At 31.8% G+C, this 6,766-nt stretch overlaps 1 non-coding gene across 1 annotated transcript; it reads left to right on the top strand.

The window, feature by feature from the left end:
* The first annotated feature begins 2,882 nt into the window (after positions 1-2,882).
* LOC135272598 (small nucleolar RNA SNORD65) lies at positions 2,883-2,955 on the top strand. Its single transcript, XR_010340618.1, has one exon. It is a non-coding gene; the product is annotated as a small nucleolar RNA SNORD65 (small nucleolar RNA).
* The last annotated feature ends 3,811 nt before the right edge of the window (positions 2,956-6,766 follow it).

Consider the following 6,766-nt stretch of genomic DNA (forward strand, 5'->3'; position numbering starts at 1 on the left):
TTATTTATTATTGTTCATTACATATTTATATATTTCCAAATTTTTTTCCCAGATCATTCCTCTGGAGAATTTTTTAAAAATGAAACATTAAATATACACTCAAGTAAAACATAACCTTTTTTGTTTTTGTTTTTTGGATAAAAGACAATAAGTAAAAGATTTAGAAGCCAGAATAAAGACGGAGAAATGACCAGTATCAAAATTAAACAAGGAATATTACTACTGATTCCAAAACCACTAAAAGAATAAAAGTGGGATACCACAAACCACGCTATGCAACACATTTGAAAACTTAGATGAAATGTAGTCATTCTTAAAATAAAGGAGACTACTGAAGCTCACACAAGAAAAGATAGATAACATAAATAGTCTTGAATTTAAAGTTAAAAGCAATACCAAAATATAACCTTACCAAATATAAAATTTACAAAATATAAAGTTTCAGGCCCAGATAATTTTACAGGATAATACTTAAGATGCATTTAAAGAAGAAAAAATGACCATTACATATAATCTCTTCCATAAATGGAAGAGGACTTTGCAAATCTTGTATGAAATCAACATTATGTTGATAGAAATACCAGACAAAGAAATGATTAGAAAAATAAAACATGCATCAACATACTTTATGAAACTGGACACAAAATTCCTAATATTATATAAGCAAATTGATTGCAAAAATTAAATAAAGATAAAATGAGTTTTTATTATTCTCTCCTCTACAGTTTTTTGGAAGAGCTTGAGAAGAAATAGTGTTAGTTCTTCTCTAATTGTTTGGTAGAATTCAATATGAAAGTTTTGGGCTTTACTTTGATGAGAGGCTTTTTATTACTGATTCAATTTTTTTACTCATTACTGCTCTGTTGAGATCTTCTATGTCTTCATGATACAGTCTTGGTAGGTTGTATGTTCCCAGGAATTTATCTATTTCTTCCAAGTTATCCAATCTTTAGTGTATAATTGTTCATGTTAGACTCTTGGAATCTTTTGTACTTCTGTGATTTCATTTATAGTATCTTTGCTTTCATTTATGAATTTATTTATTTGTGTCTTCTCTCTTTTAATTCTTAGTCTATCATTATCCTAATACCAAAGCTAGACAACGGCTACAAAAAAAAAAACTATAGGCCAATATCCCTAATAAAAATAGATGCAACAATTCTCAACAAAATACTAGTAAATCAAATTAATCAGCACATTAAAAGAATCATTCATCATGATTAAGTGTCATTTATTCTTGAGATGCAAGGATAATTCAACAGATACAAATTAATACAAGTAATATACCACAACAGATTGAAAGATAAAAATTATATCCATCATCTTAATAGATATGAGAAAAGCATTTGACACAATTCAACATTCTTTCATGCTAAAAAACTCTCAATAACACAGTTATAGAAGGACTGTATCTTATCACAAAAACAGTTATATATGACAAGTCCACAGATAACATCATATTCAATGGTGAAAAGTCAAAAACCTTTTCTGTAAGATCATGAATAAGATAAGAATGTCCACTCTCACCACTTCTATTTAACATAGTGCTGGGAGTCCTAGACAAAGCAATTAGGCAAGAGAAAGATGTAAAAGCATCCAAATAGGAAAGGAAAAAGTTAAATTGACCTTGTTTGCAGATGGCATGATCTTATAAATAGAAAACTCTAAAGATTTCAACAAAAAAACTGTTAAATATAATAAAGAAATTTATTAAAGTTGCAGAATACAAAGTCAATATACAAACATCAGTAGTATTTCTATACACTACAAATGAACTATCTTAAAAAAAATTTTTTAATTCCATTTACAATAGTTATAAGACAAAAGTCCACTCAGAAGTAAATTTAACCAAGGAGGTGAAAGATATGTACACTGAAAACTGAAATACTGATAAAAGAAATTGAAGAAGATACAAATAAATAGAATGATGGCCCCTTTTCATGCATTAGAAGAATTACTATTGTTAAAATGTCTATACTATTAAATAAATCAACACATCCAATGTAATTCCTATTAAATCTACAATAATGTATTTTCACAGAAATGAAAAAAATTTTTTTTGAACTTTTTAGCTTTATTTGTTTATTTAGATTTCAAATAGCCAAAGCAATCTTGAGCAAAAAAAAAAAAAAAAAAAAAAGCCAGAAACATCACAATATCTGAATTCAAAATGTACCACAAATCTATAGTGAGCAAGACAGCATGGTACTAGCATAAAAAGAGACACACAGACCAGTGGAACAGAATAGAGGCCCCAGAAATAGGTTTACGTATTTACTGTCCATTGATTTTTTGACAATGATGTCAAGAACATACAAGTGGAAAAGAACAATCTCTTTCACAAATGCTGTTGGGAAAACTGCAAATCTACATGCAGAAGAATAGAAATATACACCTATCTCACACCATATACAAGAATTATCTCAAAATGGATTAAATACTTAAAATATAACCTAGAACTGTAAAGCTCATAGGAGAAAATACAAACAGAAAATTTTATAAAACTGGTTTGGGCAATAAATTTTTGGACATTACTCCAAAAACACAAGTAAAAAAACAAAATACACAAATGAGATTATAGCAAAATGAGGTCTCCCGCACAGCATAAAAAACAACCAATGTAATTAAGAAACAACCTATGGGATAGGGGAAAATATTCACAAACCATTCAACTGATAAGGGGTTAATATTCAAAATATGCAAGGAACACAACTCAATAGCAAGAAAACAAATAACCTGATTCAAAAGAAGATATGTCAATGGCCAAAAGGTATTTGAAAAAATGCTCAACATCACTGATCACTGGGGAAATGCAAATTAAAACCACAATGAATTATAATCTCACACCTGTTAATATGGCTATTTAAAAAAGACTGAAGATTAACTAATGAAATCACTCCAAATAGCCATAGTCACTAGCAAAGTGTTTAGTGCCAAACATATGGTATTCTGAAGGAAAAAAGACCAAAGATATTAAGTATTAGCAATTATCTGGAGAAAAGGAAACCCTTGCTCATTGTTGGTGAAAATGTGCAAGGGTGAAAATTAGTATAGCTATTTCATAGAACAGCATAGAGGATTATTAAAAAAATAAAAATAGAACTGTCATTATGAATCAGCAATTCTACATCTGGGAATATAGTCAAAGGAACTGAAATCAGAATGTCAAAGAGATATCGGCACTTCTTTGTTCATTGCAGTGTTATTTAAAATAGCCAAGAAATGGAATTAACCTAAGTGTCTATTAATGTATGAATGAATCTAACAATCTAAGTATGGGTAAATACAATGTGGTATATAGACACATCGAATACTACTTAGCGTTATAAAGAAGGAAATTCTGTCATTGCTGGCATAATAGATGAACATAGATGACATTATGTTAAGTGAAATAAGCCAGGGACAGAAAGACAAATACAGCATGATTTCACTTATTTGTGAAATATTAAAAGGTAGAACTCAGAAGCAAAGTGTAGAATGGTAGTTACTGGGGTCTGGGGTCAGGGGAGTTTGGGCAGATTTTTGACAAATGATACAAAATTTCTGTTGGATAGGAGCAAAAATTTTAAGAGATCTATTGTACAGTATAGTGGATATTAATAGTAATATATTGTATACTTGAAAACTGTTAAAAGGGTAGATTTTAAGTGTTATAACTATAAGAAAGTATGTGAGATAACATATATGTTAGTTAGGTTAACAATTTATTCATTTCACATTGTATACATATTTTAAAACATCATGTTGTACACCGTAACTATAAAGACAATTTTATGTTGTCAGTTAAATACACATATTTAAAAATATTATAAAAACGGTACATATTGAATGATTAGCTTTCATCCTGGACATTCAACAATGGTTCAATATTTGAAAACTAAATCGGTGTTGTTTACTATAGTAATAGACTATGTAATAAAAACCACAATCACTTTAACAAGTTCCACAGAAACATCCATTTGTAGCACTTGGAACCAAGTGTATTTACTATAGAGGCAGGGAAAATACACAGCTATCACTTGTCATCCTGATAATTTATGAGCCATCAATTTGGTTCCACTATAGTGTTGCAGGTACATACATCATAGTACACCTTTCTGCACCTGATTTTAACTTATATCTCACACAGCCCAAAAGTCACTTACAATTTACAATCAGTAGTGCACTAAAGAGCCTGAAATCACTCTTTTACCCTCTCAAACACCAAATTCTCTATGTATTCATATTCTAATAACTTTTTAGGTAGCAAAAACTGTGTTCTTTCATTAATTAAACTTATCTGAAGGTTCAACATATTTCTGACACAGTGCTAGGTGTTGCTATAACATTTTTTGAAAGGCAAAGCAAAACAAAATATATACAAAGTCAGTGACTATGTCCTTGGAATATTCCAGATTGAGGCACAGGTGACAAACTGGAGTCCTAGGATACATTCAGTTTAATTTTCAACATGTCTGTATTCCACTAAGGGGAAAAATTTGCACATTTTTCAAAAGAGTATCATGCATTCCTCCCTTAGATACTATGTGTCTGCTTACTTTTATTCTACAAACTGTCCAACTCAGTGATTTGATGCATGAAATTCCTGGGGCTGTAATTATTTGATTTTATGATCCATTGTCTCTTAGAAGATGAAAAATTCAAACAAATAATAAATTAATGGGAAATTCCAACCATTTTGAGCATCTCAAAGGAAAAGTCATTGGTACTATGAAGATGATACCAGATGTGTCAGAGGAGATTTCTGTTAGCATGAATATAAGTTTTTACCTGAAAGTATGTTTGAGATTTCTTGGACAGGCTGGAAGATTGTAGAGCAATAGAAACAGTAAACATGTAAAAATTATTCTTCTGCAAATATTCTGAGACAGTGATCTGTGGACCTCTGAAAGATCTCTGAGATTTTGTTTAGAGTATTTGGGAGGTCAAAATTATGGCATTTCACTGTCTTGAGATTTGCAATGATAATGCAAAGGCAATCATGGGAAACACTGCTGGAACGCTAGAACATGTTAAAACAGGGCACTTGGCCGGGTGTAGCAGCTCACACCTGTAATCCCAGCACTTTAGGAGGTGGAAGCAGGTGGATCACCTGAGGTCAGGAGTTAGTTCCAGACCAGCCTGACCAACATGGTGAAACCCCATCTCTACTAAAAATACAAAAATTAGCCTGGCATGGTGGCTGGTGCCTGTAATTTCAGCTACTCGGGAAGTTGAGGCAGAAGAATCGCTTGAACCTGGGAGGTGGAGGTTGCAGTGCACTTCAGCCTGGGCAACAGAGCAAGACTTTGTCAAAACAAAACAACAACAATAAAAACACAGGGCACCAAATTGTAGTAGGAGGCGTTTTACTTTTCTCTATTATTCACTTGCAAAGAACAAAAATGCTGATTTTAATTAAGAATGTCCCTAGCAAAAAAAAAAACTTAAAAATTTTATTATATAATGATGCTTCAGTACCTATCTTTTGTTATTCTGTGTGACAAACTGGAACTACTCGTAAAGCTACTCTATTGGAAGTACAATGCTTTTGTCGAAGAACATGTCCTAGATTATTTGTATTGTGAGTGAAGCGAGGTATTTCTACTTACAAGCATCAGTATGGTTAAACTAACATAGAAGTAGTTGGTGAGAGACAGATCATGAAGGACCTCTGGGACTGCATTAAACATTGTGCTCTTATTTTAGTAACAAACCAAAGCCATTAAAGGAACTTGAGCATATTGGTAAAAAACATCAATATTTAATTTACCAGTTTTACTGAATTGTTTCAAAATTATAACTGTACCTCTGTAAAACCCAAATCCAACCATGTTTCTCTATTAAGTTTACTCCCCAACTCTGTCAGCTAAAATTTGCTGTATCACTTGATGTCTTCATTTTTCCCATCACCTTCCTCTATTCAAATCGGAAACTAATAACCTCACTTGTACCTCATGCAGTTAAAAAAAAAACACATCAGATGCATGATGACAACTTCTTCATCATACTGAGAATATAATTCTGGGTCCTAAGAGTTAATCTTTACAATCCTTTATAGTGAGGAAACTATAGGACTGAATTTTTTAGTTGTCATTTTAAGAGATATATCTACTGTCGGCTAGCTTAACAGTGACTTGTGTCTGATATTTATGAAAATATATTTTTTCAATCCAGTGATTTTTAATCCATAATTAACAACAATGTGTTATGGCTAAACATTGTGAACTAGGTAGAAATACATAACTACTGTAGTTTCAAAATTCTGAAGCTGAAATGTCTTTTTCTTCTTTGGAGCAATTTTGCCTTAGATGCCATTCCTAGCCTGGAGCTCTGCGAAAACTTGGAGATAGATGGCGCCTGACCAGGTCACTTAAAAAACAGACCCCCTAATAAAGAGTTTTCCTCACTTCAAAATTCTATAGAGGGCCACTTTATTATTTTTTAAGGCAATTTCTGTCAACAACTAGAGGAAACAGTCTCCAATTCCCCAGGCAGGTCAAGATAGAATTATTCTTCTTTGCCATCAGTTATTATTATTGACTGCTATTCTTAACTTTCTTTTGAAATTTCTTGAAGGTTTTATTTTGCTCATCTAATGACTTTCCTTACTAAAATGGGTTTAATGGCCCTGAAAACATCCCTCCAATGTTTTCCTTCAAGAAACCATGCAAAGTCATCAAATAAATGCCCATTTCATGTCTAGGTAGAAGATAAAAAACATAAACAGATGGATGGAATCAGTGTCCATCACCAAGAGGCCAAAAGAACCATTTATAAGGGACTT

Source organism: Aotus nancymaae, unplaced genomic scaffold (assembly GCF_030222135.1).
Source record: "Aotus nancymaae isolate 86718 unplaced genomic scaffold, 86718_ANA_hifiasm-v0.15.2.pri h1tg000115l, whole genome shotgun sequence".
NCBI lineage: Eukaryota > Metazoa > Chordata > Mammalia > Primates > Aotidae > Aotus > Aotus nancymaae.